The following is a 22,068-nucleotide window of genomic DNA, read 5'->3' as shown; positions in this document are numbered from 1 at the left end:
TACCCTCAAAGCAGCAATGGAAGGAGCTTCATGCTTACCATGAGCATCAGAAAATTAACAGCTCACGTACCATCTCTCTCCTCCAGTAACCTGCAACCACCAAGACTTTGGCCAACTCCCAAGCACCTCTAGCCAGCGCAGCTTACCAGTACTTCCAGGCACAATAATCACAGGCCCAATTATCAGCACACATGGCAGTGACGTAGACTCATTACTCCATTTTTCAAATTGTATTTTTCATGTATTTTACAAGTGCGGGACTGGCCCACTTGGCAGCCTGCTCCACAAAACACTATGCTGGCATCCCTGGCAGGCTTTGTTTTGCCCTCTTTGCCGCCTTTTCAAATGCTAAGACTCTTTAACCGCTTATTAACAATGCTTGTTTAGTGGCTATCTAATTAGCATATGGCATCCCATGATCCTCAGCGGAACACTGTAAACTGCGTTTGTCTCTCCTTAAGGTGATTCCTTTATCCAAGAAAGAGGGGATATTTGCTGGCATTAGCTTGGCTAACTTTGCGCAGTGGCAGTATCATAGCCAATGAGGTTCAACCGAGGCGTGATTATTGCTAATTGAAAACTTTTCCCAATACCCCGCCATGATGACTTGAAATATAGTCAGCATCGGCAATTTTTGACAGTCTCTTCGGAGACTGACTAAGGTGTTTACCAACAGAGAAAGGATTATCTTCAAGGTGCATGATGACTGAGCAGTGCTCGTGTGGTAGTACCGTGGCTGGCACAATAACAACATTTCGTAGCACCTCTTATCTCCAAATCAGTCTTGGCCACAAAATGCTCACTTGTCAGCGTTCTTTCATGAGGGTGAGGTCCAGTGTCTTACTCTCTGGCAAATTTATAAACACCAGCAGGATGACTAAAATGACAAAAGTCCACTTTTCATCTGCAGGTTGCTACTTTTCTAATGCCACATTCCTAAGAGAGAGAACAGTGTTGTTTCTCAGAGGTCTGGCCTGAAAAATTTGGAGGTCACAAGCTCCATTTATTTGCGCTAGATACGATCCCGTGGCCTCTCGCTAGCTCTTTCTGCAAGCGTTGTTGGGGTGCTCAGAAACAGAGCACCGCTGACATTTAGGTTTCGCCGGCCTATAGCTTCTTCTGGCTGGTGTACCATTGTTTTAAAAGTGTCAACAATCAGCCAAGGTGAAGAACCTGATGGTTGAAGGAAACAACAGCGCATTCTGCTGTTTCCCGGCTATCTCGGTGCTATAGACTGCTCATGACTTGCACTAGACCTTAACTTGCGCTCAGCCTGGAAATACTATAGCTAAACTTTGAGCTGCTGTTGATCGCACTTTTTCAGAGCCTGGATAGCTCAGTCGGTAGAGCATCAGACTTTTAATCTGAGGGTCCAGGGTTCAAGTCCCTGTTCAGGCGATGCTCTCTGCCTTTCGTTATGCTTCGTGTCCTCTCCCTATCTTCCTCAACTGCAGCCTCTTGCGTGCTCCGCTTGCACCAGGCCAAAACACCGATGTCGTCCGCTTTCCATGCCTTCGCTGATTGGTGGCTACCTTTCTAATGCCACCTTCCAAATCAAGTACAGTTTTATTTTTTCAGAGATCTGACCTAGAAAATGTAGAGGTCGCAGGCTATAGCCAGCTCAGGGCATGTACTAGACCTTCCGTCCATCCTGCTTGGAATAACTGACTTTTGAGCTGCTGGTGAAGCTCACCTTCCAGGGCCTGGATAGCTCAGTCGGTAGAGCATCAGACTTTTAATCTGAGGGTCCAGGGTTCAAGTCCCTGTTCAGGCGATGCATTTCCTTTACCCCATGCTCATTGGCCATCACTTCCACTACCTGAGTTCCCTCTGCAACTGCTGCCTCTTGCGTGCTTTGCTTGCAGTAAGCCATAACCGAAACATCAGCCGCTTTCTGTGCATCCCCCGAACTCTCACAGCCTCCCTGCGTCTTGAATCTATTTCTCTTCAACTTTTTCTGCTGTGATATTAAACATGGATTATTCCATGCATAAAAGAGGCATCAAACCGTCAACATTATGCTGGGAATACACCATAAGTTTTTTCAGCAGATAGATGGTTCCATAGATAATTTCCAACATGTCCGATCTTATTATCGATCCTTTTTCTCATCGATTTCTCATAGAAATGAATGGAAATTGATCAGAAAAGATAAGAATCGGAAAGTCGATCGGAAATAAGATCGGATAGTAATCGACTGAAAAATGTCGTCGTGTATTCCCAGCATTAGAGTAATTCGCCGGATCCCTTCTCCAGCCTGCACATCTACCCTCAAAGCAGCAATGGAAGGAGCTTCATGCTTACCATGAGCATCAGAAAATTAACAGCTCACGTACCATCTCTCTCCTCCAGTAACCTGCAACCACCAAGACTTTGGCCAACTCCCAAGCACCTCTAGCCAGCGCAGCTTACCAGTACTTCCAGGCACAATAATCACAGGCCCAATTATCAGCACACATGGCAGTGACGTAGACTCATTACTCCATTTTTCAAATTGTATTTTTCATGTATTTTACAAGTGCGGGACTGGCCCACTTGGCAGCCTGCTCCACAAAACACTATGCTGGCATCCCTGGCAGGCTTTGTTTTGCCCTCTTTGCCGCCTTTTCAAATGCTAAGACTCTTTAGCCGCTTATTAACAATGCTTGTTTAGTGGCTGTCTAATTAGCATATGGCATCCCATGATCCTCAGCGGAACACTGTAAACTGCGTTTGTCTCTCCTTAAGGTGATTCCTTTATCCAAGAAAGAGGGGATATTTGCTGGCATTAGCTTGGCTAACTTTGCGCAGTGGCAATATCATAGCCAATGAGGTTCAACCGAGGCGTGATTATTGCTAATTGAAAACTTTTCCCAATACCCCGCCATGATGACTTGAAATATAGTCAGCATCGGCAATTTTTGACAGTCTCTTCGGAGACTGACTAAGGTGTTTACCAACAGAGAAAGGATTATCTTCAAGGTGCATGATAACTGAGCAGTGCTCGTGTGGTAGTACCGTGGCTGGCACAATAACAACATTTCGTAGCACCTCTTATCTCCAAATCAGTCTTGGCCACAAAATGCTCACTTGTCAGCATTCTTTCATGAGGGTGAGGTCCAGTGTCTTACTCTCTGGCAAATTTATAAACACCAGCAGGATGACTAAAATGACAAAAGTCCACTTTTCATCTGCAGGTTGCTACTTTTCTAATGCCACATTCCTAAGAGAGAGAACAGTGTTGTTTCTCAGAGGTCTGGCCTGAAAAATTTGGAGGTCACAAGCTCCATTTATTTGCGCTAGATACGATCCCGTGGCCTCTCGCTAGCTCTTTCTGCAAGCGTTGTTGGGGTGCTCAGAAACAAAGCACCGCTGACATTTAGGTTTCGCCGGCCTATAGCTTCTTCTGGCTGGTGTACCATTGTTTTAAAAGTGTCAACAATCAGCCAAGGTGAAGAACCTGATGGTTGAAGGAAACAACAGCGCATTCTGCTGTTTCCCGGCTATCTCGGTGCTATAGACTGCTCATGACTTGCACTAGACCTTAACTTGCGCCCAGCCTGGAAATACTGTAGCTAAACTTTGAGCTGCTGGTGATCGCACCTTTTCAGAGCCTGGATAGCTCAGTCGGTAGAGCATCAGACTTTTAATCTGAGGGTCCAGGGTTCAAGTCCCTGTTCAGGCGATGCTCTCTGCCTTTCATTATGCTTCGTGTCCTCTCCCTATCTTCCTCAACTGCAGCCTCTTGCGTGCTCCGCTTGCACCAGGCCAAAACACCGATGTCGTCCGCTTTCCATGCCTTCGCTGATTGGTGGCTACCTTTCTAATGCCACCTTCCAAATCAAGTACAGTTTTATTCTTTCAGAGATCTGACCTAGAAAATGTAGAGGTCGCAGGCTATAGCCAGCTCAGGGCATGTACTAGACCTTCCGTCCATCCTGCTTGGAATAACTGACTTTTGAGCTGCTGGTGAAGCTCACCTTCCAGGGCCTGGATAGCTCAGTCGGTAGAGCATCAGACTTTTAATCTGAGGGTCCAGGATTCAAGTCCCTGTTCAGGCGATGCATTTCCTTTACCCCATGCTCATTGGCCATCACTTCCGCTACCTGAGTTCCCTCTGCAACTGCTGCCTCTTGCGTGCTTTGCTTGCAGTAAGCCATAACCGAAACATCAGCCGCTTTCTGTGCATCCCCCGAACTCTCACAGCCTCCCTGCGTCTTGAATCTATTTCTCTTCAACTTTTTCTGCTGTGATATTAAACATGGATTATTCCATGCATAAAAGAGGCATCAAACCGTCAACATTATGCTGGGAATACACCATAAGTTTTTTCAGCAGATAGATGGTTCCATAGATAATTTCCAACATGTCCGATCTTATTATCGATCCTTTTTCTCATCGATTTCTCATAGAAATGAATGGAAATTGATCAGAAAAGATAAGAATCGGAAAGTCGATCGGAAATAAGATCGGATAGTAATCGACTGAAAAATGTCGTCATGTATTCCCAGCATTAGAGTAATTCGCCGGATCCCTTCTCCAGCCTGCACATCTACCCTCAAAGCAGCAATGGAAGGAGCTTCATGCTTACCATGAGCATCAGAAAATTAACAGCTCACGTACCATCTCTCTCCTCCAGTAACCTGCAACCACCAAGACTTTGGCCAACTCCCAAGCACCTCTAGCCAGCGCAGCTTACCAGTACTTCCAGGCACAATAATCACAGGCCCAATTATCAGCACACATGGCAGTGACGTAGACTCATTACTCAATTTTTCAAATTGTATTTTTCATGTATCTTACAAGTGCGGGACTGGCCCACTTGGCAGCCTGCTCCACAAAACACTATGCTGGCATCCCTGGCAGGCTTTGTTTTGCCCTCTTTGCCGCCTTTTCAAATGCTAAGACTCTTTAGCCGCTTATTAACAATGCTTGTTTAGTGGCTATCTAATTAGCATATGGCATCCCATGATCCTCAGCGGAACACTGTAAACTGCGTTTGTCTCTCCTTAAGGTGATTCCTTTATCCAAGAAAGAGGGGATATTTGCTGGCATTAGCTTGGCTAACTTTGCGCAGTGGCAGTATCATAGCCAATGAGGTTCAACCGAGGCGTGATTATTGCTAATTGAAAACTTTTCCCAATACCCCGCCATGATGACTTGAAATATAGTCAGCATCGGCAATTTTTGACAGTCTCTTCGGAGACTGACTAAGGTGTTTACCAACAGAGAAAGGATTATCTTCAAGGTGCATGATGACTGCGCAGTGCTCGTGTGGTAGTACCGTGGCTGGCACAATAACAAAATTTCGTAGCACCTCTTATCTCCAAATCAGTCTTGGCCACAAAATGCTCACTTGTCAGCGTTCTTTCATGAGGGTGAGGTCCAGTGTCTTACTCTCTGGCAAATTTATAAACACCAGCAGGATGACTAAAATGACAAAAGTCCACTTTTCATCTGCAGGTTGCTACTTTTCTAATGCCACATTCCTAAGAGAGAGAACAGTGTTGTTTCTCAGAGGTCTGGCCTGAAAAATTTGGAGGTCACAAGCTCCATTTATTTGCGCTAGATACGATCCCGTGGCCTCTCGCTAGCTCTTTCTGCAAGCGTTGTTGGGGTGCTCAGAAACAGAGCACCGCTGACATTTAGGTTTCGCCGGCCTATAGCTTCTTCTGGCTGGTGTACCATTGTTTTAAAAGTGTCAACAATCAGCCAAGGTGAAGAACCTGATGGTTGAAGGAAACAACAGCGCATTCTGCTGTTTCCCGGCTATCTCGGTGCTATAGACTGCTCATGACTTGCACTAGACCTTAACTTGCGCCCAGCCTGGAAATACTGTAGCTAAACTTTGAGCTGCTGGTGATCGCACCTTTTCAGAGCCTGGATAGCTCAGTCGGTAGAGCATCAGACTTTTAATCTGAGGGTCCAGGGTTCAAGTCCCTGTTCAGGCGATGCTCTCTGCCTTTCATTATGCTTCGTGTCCTCTCCCTATCTTCCTCAACTGCAGCCTCTTGCGTGCTCCGCTTGCACCAGGCCAAAACACCGATGTCGTCCGCTTTCCATGCCTTCGCTGATTGGTGGCTACCTTTCTAATGCCACCTTCCAAATCAAGTACAGTTTTATTCTTTCAGAGATCTGACCTAGAAAATGTAGAGGTCGCAGGCTATAGCTAGCTCAGGGCATGTACTAGACCTTCCGTCCATCCTGCTTGGAATAACTGACTTTTGAGCTGCTGGTGAAGCTCACCTTCCAGGGCCTGGATAGCTCAGTCGGTAGAGCATCAGACTTTTAATCTGAGGGTCCAGGGTTCAAGTCCCTGTTCAGACGATGCATTTCCTTTACCCCATGCTCATTGGCCATCACTTCCGCTACCTGAGTTCCCTCTGCAACTGCTGCCTCTTGCGTGCTTTGCTTGCAGTAAGCCATAACCAAAACATCAGCCGCTTTCTGTGCATCCCCCGAACTCTCACAGCCTCCCTGCGTCTTGAATCTGTTTCTCTTCAACTTTTTCTGCTGTGATATTAAACATGGATTATTCCATGCATAAAAGAGGCATCAAACCGTCAACATTATGCTGGGAATACACCATAAGTTTTTTCAGCAGATAGATGGTTCCATAGATAATTTCCAACATGTCCGATCTTATTATCGATCCTTTTTCTCATCGATTTCTCATAGAAATGAATGGAAATTGATCAGAAAAGATAAGAATCGGAAAGTCGATCGGAAATAAGATCGGATAGTAATCGACTGAAAAATGTCGTCGTGTATTCCCAGCATTAGAGTAATTCGCCGGATCCCTTCTCCAGCCTGCACATCTACCCTCAAAGCAGCAATGGAAGGAGCTTCATGCTTACCATGAGCATCAGAAAATTAACAGCTCACGTACCATCTCTCTCCTCCAGTAACCTGCAACCACCAAGACTTTGGCCAACTCCCAAGCACCTCTAGCCAGCGCAGCTTACCAGTACTTCCAGGCACAATAATCACAGGCCCAATTATCAGCACACATGGCAGTGACGTAGACTCATTACTCAATTTTTCAAATTGTATTTTTCATGTATCTTACAAGTGCGGGACTGGCCCACTTGGCAGCCTGCTCCACAAAACACTATGCTGGCATCCCTGGCAGGCTTTGTTTTGCCCTCTTTGCCGCCTTTTCAAATGCTAAGACTCTTTAGCCGCTTATTAACAATGCTTGTTTAGTGGCTATCTAATTAGCATATGGCATCCCATGATCCTCAGCGGAACACTGTAAACTGCGTTTGTCTCTCCTTAAGGTGATTCCTTTATCCAAGAAAGAGGGGATATTTGCTGGCATTAGCTTGGCTAACTTTGCGCAGTGGCAGTATCATAGCCAATGAGGTTCAACCGAGGCGTGATTATTGCTAATTGAAAACTTTTCCCAATACCCCGCCATGATGACTTGAAATATAGTCAGCATCGGCAATTTTTGACAGTCTCTTCGGAGACTGACTAAGGTGTTTACCAACAGAGAAAGGATTATCTTCAAGGTGCATGATGACTGCGCAGTGCTCGTGTGGTAGTACCGTGGCTGGCACAATAACAAAATTTCGTAGCACCTCTTATCTCCAAATCAGTCTTGGCCACAAAATGCTCACTTGTCAGCGTTCTTTCATGAGGGTGAGGTCCAGTGTCTTACTCTCTGGCAAATTTATAAACACCAGCAGGATGACTAAAATGACAAAAGTCCACTTTTCATCTGCAGGTTGCTACTTTTCTAATGCCACATTCCTAAGAGAGAGAACAGTGTTGTTTCTCAGAGGTCTGGCCTGAAAAATTTGGAGGTCACAAGCTCCATTTATTTGCGCTAGATACGATCCCGTGGCCTCTCGCTAGCTCTTTCTGCAAGCGTTGTTGGGGTGCTCAGAAACAGAGCACCGCTGACATTTAGGTTTCGCCGGCCTATAGCTTCTTCTGGCTGGTGTACCATTGTTTTAAAAGTGTCAACAATCAGCCAAGGTGAAGAACCTGATGGTTGAAGGAAACAACAGCGCATTCTGCTGTTTCCCGGCTATCTCGGTGCTATAGACTGCTCATGACTTGCACTAGACCTTAACTTGCGCCCAGCCTGGAAATACTGTAGCTAAACTTTGAGCTGCTGGTGATCGCACCTTTTCAGAGCCTGGATAGCTCAGTCGGTAGAGCATCAGACTTTTAATCTGAGGGTCCAGGGTTCAAGTCCCTGTTCAGGCGATGCTCTCTGCCTTTCATTATGCTTCGTGTCCTCTCCCTATCTTCCTCAACTGCAGCCTCTTGCGTGCTCCGCTTGCACCAGGCCAAAACACCGATGTCGTCCGCTTTCCATGCCTTCGCTGATTGGTGGCTACCTTTCTAATGCCACCTTCCAAATCAAGTACAGTTTTATTCTTTCAGAGATCTGACCTAGAAAATGTAGAGGTCGCAGGCTATAGCTAGCTCAGGGCATGTACTAGACCTTCCGTCCATCCTGCTTGGAATAACTGACTTTTGAGCTGCTGGTGAAGCTCACCTTCCAGGGCCTGGATAGCTCAGTCGGTAGAGCATCAGACTTTTAATCTGAGGGTCCAGGGTTCAAGTCCCTGTTCAGACGATGCATTTCCTTTACCCCATGCTCATTGGCCATCACTTCCGCTACCTGAGTTCCCTCTGCAACTGCTGCCTCTTGCGTGCTTTGCTTGCAGTAAGCCATAACCAAAACATCAGCCGCTTTCTGTGCATCCCCCGAACTCTCACAGCCTCCCTGCGTCTTGAATCTGTTTCTCTTCAACTTTTTCTGCTGTGATATTAAACATGGATTATTCCATGCATAAAAGAGGCATCAAACCGTCAACATTATGCTGGGAATACACCATAAGTTTTTTCAGCAGATAGATGGTTCCATAGATAATTTCCAACATGTCCGATCTTATTATCGATCCTTTTTCTCATCGATTTCTCATAGAAATGAATGGAAATTGATCAGAAAAGATAAGAATCGGAAAGTCGATCGGAAATAAGATCGGATAGTAATCGACTGAAAAATGTCGTCGTGTATTCCCAGCATTAGAGTAATTCGCCGGATCCCTTCTCCAGCCTGCACATCTACCCTCAAAGCAGCAATGGAAGGAGCTTCATGCTTACCATGAGCATCAGAAAATTAACAGCTCACGTACCATCTCTCTCCTCCAGTAACCTGCAACCACCAAGACTTTGGCCAACTCCCAAGCACCTCTAGCCAGCGCAGCTTACCAGTACTTCCAGGCACAATAATCACAGGCCCAATTATCAGCACACATGGCAGTGACGTAGACTCATTACTCCATTTTTCAAATTGTATTTTTCATGTATCTTACAAGTGCGGGACTGGCCCACTTGGCAGCCTGCTCCACAAAACACTATGCTGGCATCCCTGGCAGGCTTTGTTTTGCCCTCTTTGCCGCCTTTTCAAATGCTAAGACTCTTTAGCCGCTTATTAACAATGCTTGTTTAGTGGCTGTCTAATTAGCATATGGCATCCCATGATCCTCAGCGGAACACTGTAAACTGCGTTTGTCTCTCCTTAAGGTGATTCCTTTATCCAAGAAAGAGGGGATATTTGCTGGCATTAGCTTGGCTAACTTTGCGCAGTGGCAGTATCATAGCCAATGAGGTTCAACCGAGGCGTGATTATTGCTAATTGAAAACTTTTCCCAATACCCCGCCATGATGACTTGAAATATAGTCAGCATCGGCAATTTTTGACAGTCTCTTCGGAGACTGACTAAGGTGTTTACCAACAGAGAAAGGATTATCTTCAAGGTGCATGATGACTGAGCAGTGCTCGTGTGGTAGTACCGTGGCTGGCACAATAACAACATTTCGTAGCACCTCTTATCTCCAAATCAGTCTTGGCCACAAAATGCTCACTTGTCAGCGTTCTTTCATGAGGGTGAGGTCCAGTGTCTTACTCTCTGGCAAATTTATAAACACCAGCAGGATGACTAAAATGACAAAAGTCCACTTTTCATCTGCAGGTTGCTACTTTTCTAATGCCACATTCCTAAGAGAGAGAACAGTGTTGTTTCTCAGAGGTCTGGCCTGAAAAATTTGGAGGTCACAAGCTCCATTTATTTGCGCTAGATACGATCCCGTGGCCTCTCGCTAGCTCTTTCTGCAAGCGTTGTTGGGGTGCTCAGAAACAGAGCACCGCTGACATTTAGGTTTCGCCGGCCTATAGCTTCTTCTGGCTGGTGTACCATTGTTTTAAAAGTGTCAACAATCAGCCAAGGTGAAGAACCTGATGGTTGAAGGAAACAACAGCGCATTCTGCTGTTTCCCGGCTATCTCGGTGCTATAGACTGCTCATGACTTGCACTAGACCTTAACTTGCGCCCAGCCTGGAAATACTGTAGCTAAACTTTGAGCTGCTGGTGATCGCACCTTTTCAGAGCCTGGATAGCTCAGTCGGTAGAGCATCAGACTTTTAATCTGAGGGTCCAGGGTTCAAGTCCCTGTTCAGGCGATGCTCTCTGTCTTTCATTATGCTTCGTGTCCTCTCCCTATCTTCCTCAACTGCAGCCTCTTGCGTGCTCCGCTTGCACCAGGCCAAAACACCGATGTCGTCCGCTTTCCATGCCTTCGCTGATTGGTGGCTACCTTTCTAATGCCACCTTCCAAATCAAGTACAGTTTTATTCTTTCAGAGATCTGACCTAGAAAATGTAGAGGTCGCAGGCTATAGCCAGCTCAGGGCATGTACTAGACCTTCCGTCCATCCTGCTTGGAATAACTGACTTTTGAGCTGCTGGTGAAGCTCACCTTCCAGGGCCTGGATAGCTCAGTTGGTAGAGCATCAGACTTTTAATCTGAGGGTCCAGGGTTCAAGTCCCTGTTCAGGCGATGCATTTCCTTTACCCCATGCTCATTGGCCATCACTTCCGCTACCTGAGTTCCCTCTGCAACTGCTGCCTCTTGCGTGCTTTGCTTGCAGTAAGCCATAACCGAAACATCAGCCGCTTTCTGTGCATCCCCCGAACTCTCACAGCCTCCCTGCGTCTTGAATCTATTTCTCTTCAACTTTTTCTGCTGTGATATTAAACATGGATTATTCCATGCATAAAAGAGGCATCAAACCGTCAACATTATGCTGGGAATACACCATAAGTTTTTTCAGCAGATAGATGGTTCCATAGATAATTTCCAACATGTCCGATCATATTATCGATCCTTTTTCTCATCGATTTCTCATAGAAATGAATGGAAATTGATCAGAAAAGATAAGAATCGGAAAGTCGATCAGAAATAAGATCGGATAGTAATCGACTGAAAAATGTCGTCGTGTATTCCCAGCATTAGAGTAATTCGCCGGATCCCTTCTCCAGCCTGCACATCTACCCTCAAAGCAGCAATGGAAGGAGCTTCATGCTTACCATGAGCATCAGAAAATTAACAGCTCACGTACCATCTCTCTCCTCCAGTAACCTGCAACCACCAAGACTTTGGCCAACTCCCAAGCACCTCTAGCCAGCGCAGCTTACCAGTACTTCCAGGCACAATAATCACAGGCCCAATTATCAGCACACATGGCAGTGACGTAGACTCATTACTCCATTTTTCAAATTGTATTTTTCATGTATTTTACAAGTGCGGGACTGGCCCACTTGGCAGCCTGCTCCACAAAACACTATGCTGGCATCCCTGGCAGGCTTTGTTTTGCCCTCTTTGCCGCCTTTTCAAATGCTAAGACTCTTTAGCCGCTTATTAACAATGCTTGTTTAGTGGCTGTCTAATTAGCATATGGCATCCCATGATCCTCAGCGGAACACTGTAAACTGCGTTTGTCTCTCCTTAAGGTGATTCCTTTATCCAAGAAAGAGGGGATATTTGCTGGCATTAGCTTGGCTGACTTTGCGCAGTGGCAGTATCATAGCCAATGAGGTTCACCCGAGGCGTGATTGTTGCTAATTGAAAACTTTTCCCAATACCCCGCCATGATGACTTGAAATATAGTCAGCATCGGCAATTTTTGACAGTCTCTTCGGAGACTGACTAAGGTGTTTACCAACAGAGAAAGGATTATCTTCAAGGTGCATGATGACTGAGCAGTGCTCGTGTGGTAGTACCGTGGCTGGCACAATAACAACATTTCGTAGCACCTCTTATCTCCAAATCAGTCTTGGCCACAAAATGCTCACTTGTCAGCGTTCTTTCATGAGGGTGAGGTCCAGTGTCTTACTCTCTGGCAAATTTATAAACACCAGCAGGATGACTAAAATGACAAAAGTCCACTTTTCATCTGCAGGTTGCTACTTTTCTAATGCCACATTCCTAAGAGAGAGAACAGTGTTGTTTCTCAGAGGTCTGGCCTGAAAAATTTGGAGGTCACAAGCTCCATTTATTTGCGCTAGATACGATCCCGTGGCCTCTCGCTAGCTCTTTCTGCAAGCGTTGTTGGGGTGCTCAGAAACAGAGCACCGCTGACATTTAGGTTTCGCCGGCCTATAGCTTCTTCTGGCTGGTGTACCATTGTTTTAAAAGTGTCAACAATCAGCCAAGGTGAAGAACCTGATGGTTGAAGGAAACAACAGCGCATTCTGCTGTTTCCCGGCTATCTCGGTGCTATAGACTGCTCATGACTTGCACTAGACCTTAACTTGCGCCCAGCCTGGAAATACTGTAGCTAAACTTTGAGCTGCTGGTGATCGCACCTTTTCAGAGCCTGGATAGCTCAGTCGGTAGAGCATCAGACTTTTAATCTGAGGGTCCAGGGTTCAAGTCCCTGTTCAGGCGATGCTCTCTGTCTTTCATTATGCTTCGTGTCCTCTCCCTATCTTCCTCAACTGCAGCCTCTTGTGTGCTCCGCTTGCACCAGGCCAAAACCCCGATGTCGTCCGCTTTCCATGCCTTCGCTGATTGGTGGCTACCTTTCTAATGCCACCTTCCAAATCAAGTACAGTTTTATTCTTTCAGAGATCTGACCTAGAAAATGTAGAGGTCGCAGGCTATAGCCAGCTCAGGGCATGTACTAGACCTTCCGTCCATCCTGCTTGGAATAACTGACTTTTGAGCTGCTGGTGAAGCTCACCTTCCAGGGCCTGGATAGCTCAGTCGGTAGAGCATCAGATTTTTAATCTGAGGGTCCAGGGTTCAAGTCCCTGTTCAGGCGATGCATTTCCTTTACCCCATGCTCATTGGCCATCACTTCCGCTACCTGAGTTCCCTCTGCAACTGCTGCCTCTTGCGTGCTTTGCTTGCAGTACGCCATAACCGAAACATCAGCCGCTTTCTGTGCATCCCCCGAACTCTCACAGCCTCCCTGCGTCTTGAATCTATTTCTCTTCAACTTTTTCTGCTGTGATATTAAACATGGATTATTCCATGCATAAAAGAGGCATCAAACCGTCAACATTATGCTGGGAATACACCATAAGTTTTTTCAGCAGATAGATGGTTCCATAGATAATTTCCAACATGTCCGATCTTATTATCGATCCTTTTTCTCATCGATTTCTCATAGAAATGAATGGAAATTGATCAGAAAAGATAAGAATCGGAAAGTCGATCGGAAATAAGATCGGATAGTAATCGACTGAAAAATGTCGTCGTGTATTCCCAGCATTAGAGTAATTCGCCGGATCCCTTCTCCAGCCTGCACATCTACCCTCAAAGCAGCAATGGAAGGAGCTTCATGCTTACCATGAGCATCAGAAAATTAACAGCTCACGTACCATCTCTCTCCTCCAGTAACCTGCAACCACCAAGACTTTGGCCAACTCCCAAGCACCTCTAGCCAGCGCAGCTTACCAGTACTTCCAGGCACAATAATCACAGGCCCAATTATCAGCACACATGGCAGTGACGTAGACTCATTACTCCATTTTTCAAATTGTATTTTTCATGTATCTTACAAGTGCGGGACTGGCCCACTTGGCAGCTTGCTCCACAAAACACTATGCTGGCATCCCTGGCAGGCTTTGTTTTGCCCTCTTTGCCGCCTTTTCAAATGCTAAGACTCTTTAGCCGCTTATTAACAATGCTTGTTTAGTGGCTGTCTAATTAGCATATGGCATCCCATGATCCTCAGCGGAACACTGTAAACTGCGTTTGTCTCTCCTTAAGGTGATTCCTTTATCCAAGAAAGAGTGGATATTTGCTGGCATTAGCTTGGCTAAGTTTGCGCAGTGGCAGTATCATAGCCAATGAGGTTCAACCGAGGCGTGATTATTGCTAATTGAAAACTTTTCCCAATACCCCGCCATGATGACTTGAAATATAGTCAGCGTCGGCAATTTTTGACAGTCTCTTCGGAGACTGACTAAGGTGTTTACCAACAGAGAAAGGATTATCTTCAAGGTGCATGATGACTGAGCAGTGCTCGTGTGGTAGTACCGTGGCTGGCACAATAACAACATTTCGTAGCACCTCTTATCTCCAAATCAGTCTTGGCCACAAAATGCTCACTTGTCAGCGTTCTTTCATGAGGGTGAGGTCCAGTGTCTTACTCTCTGGCAAATTTATAAACACCAGCAGGATGACTAAAATGACAAAAGTCCACTTTTCATCTGCAGGTTGCTACTTTTCTAATGCCACATTCCTAAGAGAGAGAACAGTGTTGTTTCTCAGAGGTCTGGCCTGAAAAATTTGGAGGTCACAAGCTCCATTTATTTGCGCTAGATACGATCCCGTGGCCTCTCGCTAGCTCTTTCTGCAAGCGTTGTTGGGGTGCTCAGAAACAGAGCACCGCTGACATTTAGGTTTCGCCGGCCTATAGCTTCTTCTGGCTGGTGTACCATTGTTTTAAAAGTGTCAACAATCAGCCAAGGTGAAGAACCTGATGGTTGAAGGAAACAACAGCGCATTCTGCTGTTTCCCGGCTATCTCGGTGCTATAGACTGCTCATGACTTGCACTAGACCTTAACTTGCGCCCAGCGTGGAAATACTGTAGCTAAACTTTGAGCTGCTGGTGATCGCACCTTTTCAGAGCCTGGATAGCTCAGTCGGTAGAGCATCAGACTTTTAATCTGAGGGTCCAGGGTTCAAGTCCCTGTTCAGGCGATGCTCTCTGCCCTTCATTATGCTTCGTGTCCTCTCCCTATCTTCCTCAACTGCAGCCTCTTGCGTGCTCCGCTTGCACCAGGCCAAAACACCGATGTCGTCCGCTTTCCATGCCTTCGCTGATTGGTGGCTACCTTTCTAATGCCACCTTCCAAATCAAGTACAGTTTTATTCTTTCAGAGATCTGACCTAGAAAATGTAGAGGTCGCAGGCTATAGCCAGCTCAGGGCATGTACTAGACCTTCCGTCCATCCTGCTTGGAATAACTGACTTTTGAGCTGCTGGTGAAGCTCACCTTCCAGGGCCTGGATAGCTCAGTTGGTAGAGCATCAGACTTTTAATCTGAGGGTCCAGGGTTCAAGTCCCTGTTCAGGCGATGCATTTCCTTTACCCCATGCTCATTGGCCATCACTTCCGCTACCTGAGTTCCCTCTGCAACTGCTGCCTCTTGCGTGCTTTGCTTGCAGTAAGCCATAACCGAAACATCAGCCGCTTTCTGTGCATCCCCCGAACTCTCACAGCCTCCCTGCGTCTTGAATCTATTTCTCTTCAACTTTTTCTGCTGTGATATTAAACATGGATTATTCCATGCATAAAAGAGGCATCAAACCGTCAACATTATGCTGGGAATACACCATAAGTTTTTTCAGCAGATAGATGGTTCCATAGATAATTTCCAACATGTCCGATCATATTATCGATCCTTTTTCTCATCGATTTCTCATAGAAATGAATGGAAATTGATCAGAAAAGATAAGAATCGGAAAGTCGATCAGAAATAAGATCGGATAGTAATCGACTGAAAAATGTCGTCGTGTATTCCCAGCATTAGAGTAATTCGCCGGATCCCTTCTCCAGCCTGCACATCTACCCTCAAAGCAGCAATGGAAGGAGCTTCATGCTTACCATGAGCATCAGAAAATTAACAGCTCACGTACCATCTCTCTCCTCCAGTAACCTGCAACCACCAAGACTTTGGCCAACTCCCAAGCACCTCTAGCCAGCGCAGCTTACCAGTACTTCCAGGCACAATAATCACAGGCCCAATTATCAGCACACATGGCAGTGACGTAGACTCATTACTCCATTTTTCAAATTGTATTTTTCATGTATTTTACAAGTGCGGGACTGGCCCACTTGGCAGCCTGCTCCACAAAACACTATGCTGGCATCCCTGGCAGGCTTTGTTTTGCCCTCTTTGCCGCCTTTTCAAATGCTAAGACTCTTTAGCCGCTTATTAACAATGCTTGTTTAGTGGCTGTCTAATTAGCATATGGCATCCCATGACCCTCAGCGGAACACTGTAAACTGCGTTTGTCTCTCCTTAAAGAGTAACTGTCAGGCTGCAGAAGCTAATTTAAACTTCTATTCTCCTGTGTTAAACAGTTTAGAAGGAAGCTCAAAAGCCATTAGTGAAGATAAACATTTCAGTTACCTTTGATGTGTGCTTATCAGCAAGTCTGTTATAGACCCATAAAGACACAAGCCGCAGCTAAACTGCAAAGCATTCTGGGGCCCTCCCTTCGGCTGCTAATGAGACGTTACAGAAGCTTGTAATCCGTCTAGCTGTGTAGCACTGATAAATCTCCGGGCAGAGTACTCTGCAGGAGTCAGCTATTGTTCCTAGCCACATGGCTCATTAATATTCACTGCACACCGTGTTGTTCAAGAACGAGCTTATCTGTGATCAGGAATCAGGCAGGACATGACGACACATTTGACAGAAAAACATGGAGCCTGCCATGAGCTGTCAGGAGCATCTATCTCTGCATATACTATATACAAATTCTGTGAAATCCAAACGTGGACAGTGAAATGCATATGTAATGTAAGTACAGCCAATCTTTAGCTACTGATATATGTGTTTATTTTCTCTGAGACCTTATACCTAACAGCTCCTCTTTAAGGTGATTCCTTTATCCAAGAAAGAGGGGATATTTGCTGGCATTAGCTTGGCTAACTTTGCGCAGTGGCAGTATCATAGCCAATGAGGTTCAACCGAGGCGTGATTATTGCTAATTGAAAACTTTTCCCAATACCCCGCCATGATGACTTGAAATATAGTCAGCATCGGCAATTTTTGACAGTCTCTTCGGAGACTGACTAAGGTGTTTACCAACAGAGAAAGGATTATCTTCAAGGTGCATGATGACTGAGCAGTGCTCGTGTGGTAGTACCGTGGCTGGCACAATAACAACATTTCGTAGCACCTCTTATCTCCAAATCAGTCTTGGCCACAAAATGCTCACTTGTCAGCGTTCTTTCATGAGGGTGGGGTCCAGTGTCTTACTCTCTGGCAAATTTATAAACACCAGCAGGATGACTAAAATGACAAAAGTCCACTTTTCATCTGCAGGTTGCTACTTTTCTAATGCCACATTCCTAAGAGAGAGAACAGTGTTGTTTCTCAGAGGTCTGGCCTGAAAAATTTGGAGGTCACAAGCCAGGGCCGGCTTTAGGGGGGGGCGAGAGGGGGCAGAGCCCCCTCAAACAGACTCACTGCCCCCTCAAATCAGAGCCGCTCTCGCTATGCCGCTGGCTGCTTCCTGGTCCGTGGTGTGGAGCGCAGAGCGGTCATGTGATCAGTCACATGACCGCTTCTTCCTCGGACGGCTCTCCGAGACGAGTCTCTGCTGTGACGCAGGCAGTGGCGACCGTAAGAGCCACCCCGCATAGAGGAGGAGTCGACTCTCTCAGAGAAAGAGGAATTCTCCTCCTCTGAAAGAGTCGACTCCTCCTCTATGCAGGGCGGCTTCTTAAGGTCCCGCTCCCGCCACTGTGCCTGCGTCAGAGCTGAGACTCCTCTCAGAGAGAGTAGACGTGCTGACAGTTTTTCTACCCGGTCCCGCCATCTGCCACCCGCCTCACCAGACACTGTCTGTGTGCTGTGCCTGCCAGTGCCAGACCAGTTGCATTGGCAAATCAATAATTTTGTGTGTGCTGTGCCACAGTGCCAGTTCAGTTGCCAGTCCAATAGTCAGCCTGGCTGGCAAATCAATCAGATAATTGCCTAATTTAAGGCTGTCAGTCAATCAGTGTCACTGCCAGAGTCCACTGCAGCCTTGCTGGCAAATCAATCGCTCAGATTGCCTCATTTATTTTGTGTGCGTTCTTTGCCATCTGCCGCCGCCTCAGGCCCTCAGTGCACAGCACTGTATTTGTGCAAAAAAACCCACGCAATATATCAGTATATTAGCATTTGAAGAAAATTATTTCTGTGTTACACCTGAGAACATTTTTTTGATAATCTGCAGTGCGCAGAACTGTATTTGTGGTAGAAAAAAACACGCAATATCAGCATATTAGCATTTGACGAAAAGTATTTCTGTGTTACACCTGAGAACATTTTTTTCAATAATCTGCAGTGCGCAGAGCTGTATTTGTGCTAAAAAGAGCAGAGCTCAAACTTCCCTGGCAGACCTTTAAAGGACTTCCGAGGCCAAAAAGAAGAAAATGACACTATACCTTTTTATTATCAGAATCCATGGAGGACGTCCAGCGCGTCCTCCGCACCGAAAAGGGCTGCAATGACGGCGGAACGGTGCGGAGGACGCGCTGGACGTCCTCCGTGGATTCAGATATTAAAAAGGTATAGTGTCATTTTCTTGTTTTTGGCCTCGGAAGTCCTTTAACACCACTGTAAAGTCATGACATGTTTATTTGGCCCCACCCATGACCACGCCCACAGTCTGCTGCATGGCCACGCCCATTTTTTGGCGCGCCGCGCTACGCCAAGGTGAAGAACCTGATGGTTGAAGGAAACAACAGCGCATTCTGCTGTTTCCCGGCTATCTAGGTGCTATAGACTGCTCATGACTTGCACTAGACCTTAACTTGCGCCCAGCCTGGAAATACTGTAGCTAAACTTTGAGCTGCTGGTGATCGCACCTTTTCAGAGCCTGGATAGCTCAGTTGGTAGAGCATCAGACTTTTAATCTGAGGGTCCAGGGTTCAAGTCCCTGTTCAGGCGATGCTCTCTGCCTTTCGTTATGCTTCGTGTCCTCTCCCTATCTTCCTCAACTGCAGCCTCTTGCGTGCTCCGCTTGCACCAGGCCAAAACACCGATGTCGGCCGCTTTCCATGCCTTCGCTGATTGGTGGCTACCTTTCTTATGCCACCTTCCAAATCAAGTACAGTTTTATTCTTTCAGAGATCTGACCTAGAAAATGTAGAGGTCGCAGGCTGTAGCCAGCTCAGGGCATGTACTAGACCTTCCGTCCATCCTGCTTGGAATAACTGACTTTTGAGCTGCTGGTGAAGCTTACCTTCCAGGGCCTGGATAGCTCAGTCGGTAGAGCATCAGACTTTTAATCTGTGGGTCCAGGGTTCAAGTCCCTGTTCAGGCGATGCCTTCGCTTTACCCCATGCTCATTGGCCATCACTTCTGCTACCTGAGTTCCCTCTGCAACTGCTGCCTCTTGCGTGCTTTGCTTGCAGTAAGCCATAACCGAAACATCAGCCGCTTTCTGTGCATCCCCCGAACTCTCACAGCCTCCCTGCGTCTTGAATCTATTTCTCTTCAACTTTTTCTGCTGTGATATTAAACATGGATTATTCCATGCATAAAAGAGGCATCAAACCGTCAACATACATACAACATGGGAATACACCATAAGTTTTTTCAGCAGATAGATGGTTCCATAGATAATTTCCAACATGTCCGATCTTATTATCGATCCTTTTTCTCATCGATTTCTCATAGAAATGAATGGAAATTGATCAGAAAAGATAAGAATCGGAAAGTCGATCGGAAATAAGATCGGATAGTAATCGACTGAAAAATGTCGTCGTGTACTCCCAGCATTAGAGTAATTCGCCGGATCCCTTCTCCAGCCTGCACATCTACCCTCAAAGCAGCAATGGAAGGAGCTTCATGCTTACCATGAGCATCAGAAAATTAACAGCTCACGTACCATCTCTCTCCTCCAGTAACCTGCAACCACCAAGACTTTGGCCAACTCCCAAGCACCTCTAGCCAGCGCAGCTTACCAGTACTTCCAGGCACAATAATCACAGGCCCAATTATCAGCACACATGGCAGTGACGTAGACTCATTACTCCATTTTTCAAATTGTATTTTTCATGTATTTTACAAGTGCGGGACTGGCCCACTTGGCAGCCTGCTCCACAAAACACTATGCTGGCATCCCTGGCAGGCTTTGTTTTGCCCTCTTTGCCGCCTTTTCAAATGCTAAGACTCTTTAGCCGCTTATTAACAATGCTTGTTTAGTGGCTGTCTAATTAGCATATGGCATCCCATGACCCTCAGCGGAACACTGTAAACTGCGTTTGTCTCTCCTTAAGGTGATTCCTTTATCCAAGAAAGAGGGGATATTTGCTGGCATTAGCTTGGCTAACTTTGCGCAGTGGCAGTATCATAGCCAATGAGGTTCAACCGAGGCGTGATTATTGCTAATTGAAAACTTTTCCCAATACCCCGCCATGATGACTTGAAATATAGTCAGCATCGGCAATTTTTGACAGTCTTTTCGGAGACTGACTAAGGTGTTTACCAACAGAGAAAGGATTATCTTCAAGGTGCATGATGACTGAGCAGTGCTCGTGTGGTAGTACCGTAGCTGGCACAATAACAACATTTCGTAGCACCTCTTATCTCCAAATCAGTCTTGGCCACAAAATGCTCACTTGTCAGCGTTCTTTCATGAGGGTGAGGTCCAGTGTCTTACTCTCTGGCAAATTTATAAACACCAGCAGGATGACTAAAATGACAAAAGTCCACTTTTCATCTGCAGGTTGCTACTTTTCTAATGCCACATTCCTAAGAGAGAGAACAGTGTTGTTTCTCAGAGGTCTGGCCTGAAAAATTTGGAGGTCACAAGCTCCATTTATTTGCGCTAGATACGATCCCGTGGCCTCTCGCTAGCTCTTTCTGCAAGCGTTGTTGGGGTGCTCAGAAACAGAGCACCGCTGACATTTAGGTTTTGCCGGCCTATAGCTTCTTCTGGCTGGTGTACCATTGTTTTAAAAGTGTCAACAATCAGCCAAGGTGAAGAACCTGATGGTTGAAGGAAACAACAGCGCATTCTGCTGTTTCCCGGCTATCTAGGTGCTATAGACTGCTCATGACTTGCACTAGACCTTAACTTGCGCCCAGCCTGGAAATACTGTAGCTAAACTTTGAGCTGCTGGTGATCGTACCTTTTCAGAGCCTGGATAGCTCAGTCGGTAGAGCATCAGACTTTTAATCTGAGGGTCCAGGGTTCAAGTCCCTGTTCAGGCGATGCTCTCTGCCTTTTGTTATGCTTCGTGTCCTCTCCCTATCTTCCTCAACTGCAGCCTCTTGCGTGCTCCGCTTGCACCAGGCCAAAACACCAATGTCGGCCGCTTTCCATGCCTTCGCTGATTGGTGGCTACCTTTCTAATGCCACCTTCCAAATCAAGTACAGTTTTATTCTTTCAGAGATCTGACCTAGAAAATGTAGAGGTCGCAGGCTATAGCCAGCTCAGGGCATGTACTAGACCTTCCGTCCATCCTGCTTGGAATAACTGACTTTTGAGCTGCTGGTGAAGCTCACCTTCCAGGGCCTGGATAGCTCAGTCGGTAGAGCATCAGACTTTTAATCTGAGGGTCCAGGGTTCAAGTCCCTGTTCAGGCGATGCCTTTCCTTTACCCCATGCTCATTGGCCATCACTTCTGCTACCTGAGTTCCCTCTGCAACTGCTGCCTCTTGCGTGCTTTGCTTGCAGTAAGCCATAACCGAAACAACAGCCGCTTTCTGTGCATCACCCGAACTCTCACAGCCTCCCTGCGTCTTGAATCTATTTCTCTTCAACTTTTTCTGCTGTGATATTAAACATGGATTATTCCATGCATAAAAGAGGCATCAAACCGTCAACATACATACAACATGGGAATACACCATAAGTTTTTTCAGCAGATAGATGGTTCCATAGATAATTTCCAACATGTCCGATCTTATTATCGATCCTTTTTCTCATCGATTTCTCATAGAAATGAATGGAAATTGATCAGAAAAGATAAGAATCGGAAAGTCGATCGGAAATAAGATCGGATAGTAATCGACTGAAAAATGTCGTCGTGTATTCCCAGCA

General features: G+C 46.2%; 27 non-coding genes across 27 annotated transcripts; all 27 read left to right on the top strand.

Moving 5' to 3' along the window:
- Nucleotides 1–512: 512 nt before the first annotated feature.
- LOC137564536 (U4 spliceosomal RNA) lies at nucleotides 513–653 on the top strand. The gene has a single exon (XR_011030639.1). It is a non-coding gene; the product is annotated as a U4 spliceosomal RNA (small nuclear RNA).
- A 672-nt stretch (nucleotides 654–1,325) lies between these two features.
- TRNAK-UUU (transfer RNA lysine (anticodon UUU)) lies at nucleotides 1,326–1,398 on the top strand. The gene has a single exon. It is a non-coding gene; the product is annotated as a tRNA-Lys (tRNA).
- Nucleotides 1,399–1,701: 303 nt separating this feature from the next.
- On the top strand, nucleotides 1,702–1,774 carry TRNAK-UUU (transfer RNA lysine (anticodon UUU)). Its single transcript has one exon. It is a non-coding gene; the product is annotated as a tRNA-Lys (tRNA).
- A 1,004-nt stretch (nucleotides 1,775–2,778) lies between these two features.
- On the top strand, nucleotides 2,779–2,919 carry LOC137564897 (U4 spliceosomal RNA). Its single transcript, XR_011030957.1, has one exon. It is a non-coding gene; the product is annotated as a U4 spliceosomal RNA (small nuclear RNA).
- Nucleotides 2,920–3,591: 672 nt separating this feature from the next.
- TRNAK-UUU (transfer RNA lysine (anticodon UUU)) lies at nucleotides 3,592–3,664 on the top strand. The gene has a single exon. It is a non-coding gene; the product is annotated as a tRNA-Lys (tRNA).
- A 303-nt stretch (nucleotides 3,665–3,967) lies between these two features.
- On the top strand, nucleotides 3,968–4,040 carry TRNAK-UUU (transfer RNA lysine (anticodon UUU)). The gene has a single exon. It is a non-coding gene; the product is annotated as a tRNA-Lys (tRNA).
- A 1,004-nt stretch (nucleotides 4,041–5,044) lies between these two features.
- LOC137564534 (U4 spliceosomal RNA) lies at nucleotides 5,045–5,185 on the top strand. The gene has a single exon (XR_011030638.1). It is a non-coding gene; the product is annotated as a U4 spliceosomal RNA (small nuclear RNA).
- Nucleotides 5,186–5,857: 672 nt separating this feature from the next.
- Nucleotides 5,858–5,930, top strand: TRNAK-UUU (transfer RNA lysine (anticodon UUU)). The gene has a single exon. It is a non-coding gene; the product is annotated as a tRNA-Lys (tRNA).
- Nucleotides 5,931–6,233: 303 nt separating this feature from the next.
- TRNAK-UUU (transfer RNA lysine (anticodon UUU)) lies at nucleotides 6,234–6,306 on the top strand. Its single transcript has one exon. It is a non-coding gene; the product is annotated as a tRNA-Lys (tRNA).
- Nucleotides 6,307–7,310: 1,004 nt separating this feature from the next.
- Nucleotides 7,311–7,451, top strand: LOC137564533 (U4 spliceosomal RNA). Its single transcript, XR_011030637.1, has one exon. It is a non-coding gene; the product is annotated as a U4 spliceosomal RNA (small nuclear RNA).
- Nucleotides 7,452–8,123: 672 nt separating this feature from the next.
- Nucleotides 8,124–8,196, top strand: TRNAK-UUU (transfer RNA lysine (anticodon UUU)). Its single transcript has one exon. It is a non-coding gene; the product is annotated as a tRNA-Lys (tRNA).
- Nucleotides 8,197–8,499: 303 nt separating this feature from the next.
- TRNAK-UUU (transfer RNA lysine (anticodon UUU)) lies at nucleotides 8,500–8,572 on the top strand. Its single transcript has one exon. It is a non-coding gene; the product is annotated as a tRNA-Lys (tRNA).
- A 1,004-nt stretch (nucleotides 8,573–9,576) lies between these two features.
- On the top strand, nucleotides 9,577–9,717 carry LOC137564532 (U4 spliceosomal RNA). Its single transcript, XR_011030636.1, has one exon. It is a non-coding gene; the product is annotated as a U4 spliceosomal RNA (small nuclear RNA).
- A 672-nt stretch (nucleotides 9,718–10,389) lies between these two features.
- TRNAK-UUU (transfer RNA lysine (anticodon UUU)) lies at nucleotides 10,390–10,462 on the top strand. Its single transcript has one exon. It is a non-coding gene; the product is annotated as a tRNA-Lys (tRNA).
- Nucleotides 10,463–10,765: 303 nt separating this feature from the next.
- TRNAK-UUU (transfer RNA lysine (anticodon UUU)) lies at nucleotides 10,766–10,838 on the top strand. Its single transcript has one exon. It is a non-coding gene; the product is annotated as a tRNA-Lys (tRNA).
- Nucleotides 10,839–11,842: 1,004 nt separating this feature from the next.
- LOC137564802 (U4 spliceosomal RNA) lies at nucleotides 11,843–11,983 on the top strand. The gene has a single exon (XR_011030873.1). It is a non-coding gene; the product is annotated as a U4 spliceosomal RNA (small nuclear RNA).
- A 672-nt stretch (nucleotides 11,984–12,655) lies between these two features.
- Nucleotides 12,656–12,728, top strand: TRNAK-UUU (transfer RNA lysine (anticodon UUU)). The gene has a single exon. It is a non-coding gene; the product is annotated as a tRNA-Lys (tRNA).
- Nucleotides 12,729–13,031: 303 nt separating this feature from the next.
- On the top strand, nucleotides 13,032–13,104 carry TRNAK-UUU (transfer RNA lysine (anticodon UUU)). The gene has a single exon. It is a non-coding gene; the product is annotated as a tRNA-Lys (tRNA).
- Nucleotides 13,105–14,108: 1,004 nt separating this feature from the next.
- LOC137564778 (U4 spliceosomal RNA) lies at nucleotides 14,109–14,249 on the top strand. The gene has a single exon (XR_011030850.1). It is a non-coding gene; the product is annotated as a U4 spliceosomal RNA (small nuclear RNA).
- A 672-nt stretch (nucleotides 14,250–14,921) lies between these two features.
- On the top strand, nucleotides 14,922–14,994 carry TRNAK-UUU (transfer RNA lysine (anticodon UUU)). Its single transcript has one exon. It is a non-coding gene; the product is annotated as a tRNA-Lys (tRNA).
- Nucleotides 14,995–15,297: 303 nt separating this feature from the next.
- Nucleotides 15,298–15,370, top strand: TRNAK-UUU (transfer RNA lysine (anticodon UUU)). Its single transcript has one exon. It is a non-coding gene; the product is annotated as a tRNA-Lys (tRNA).
- A 1,582-nt stretch (nucleotides 15,371–16,952) lies between these two features.
- On the top strand, nucleotides 16,953–17,093 carry LOC137564530 (U4 spliceosomal RNA). The gene has a single exon (XR_011030635.1). It is a non-coding gene; the product is annotated as a U4 spliceosomal RNA (small nuclear RNA).
- Nucleotides 17,094–18,891: 1,798 nt separating this feature from the next.
- On the top strand, nucleotides 18,892–18,964 carry TRNAK-UUU (transfer RNA lysine (anticodon UUU)). The gene has a single exon. It is a non-coding gene; the product is annotated as a tRNA-Lys (tRNA).
- A 303-nt stretch (nucleotides 18,965–19,267) lies between these two features.
- TRNAK-UUU (transfer RNA lysine (anticodon UUU)) lies at nucleotides 19,268–19,340 on the top strand. The gene has a single exon. It is a non-coding gene; the product is annotated as a tRNA-Lys (tRNA).
- A 1,009-nt stretch (nucleotides 19,341–20,349) lies between these two features.
- LOC137564676 (U4 spliceosomal RNA) lies at nucleotides 20,350–20,490 on the top strand. Its single transcript, XR_011030762.1, has one exon. It is a non-coding gene; the product is annotated as a U4 spliceosomal RNA (small nuclear RNA).
- A 672-nt stretch (nucleotides 20,491–21,162) lies between these two features.
- Nucleotides 21,163–21,235, top strand: TRNAK-UUU (transfer RNA lysine (anticodon UUU)). The gene has a single exon. It is a non-coding gene; the product is annotated as a tRNA-Lys (tRNA).
- Nucleotides 21,236–21,538: 303 nt separating this feature from the next.
- Nucleotides 21,539–21,611, top strand: TRNAK-UUU (transfer RNA lysine (anticodon UUU)). The gene has a single exon. It is a non-coding gene; the product is annotated as a tRNA-Lys (tRNA).
- Nucleotides 21,612–22,068: the final 457 nt, after the last annotated feature.

The sequence above is a fragment of the Hyperolius riggenbachi genome, chromosome 3 (assembly GCF_040937935.1).
Source record: "Hyperolius riggenbachi isolate aHypRig1 chromosome 3, aHypRig1.pri, whole genome shotgun sequence".
In the NCBI taxonomy this organism is placed as follows: domain Eukaryota; kingdom Metazoa; phylum Chordata; class Amphibia; order Anura; family Hyperoliidae; genus Hyperolius; species Hyperolius riggenbachi.
The sequence above is the reverse complement of the archived record's forward strand: the minus strand, read 5'-3'. Positions and strand labels throughout refer to the sequence as shown.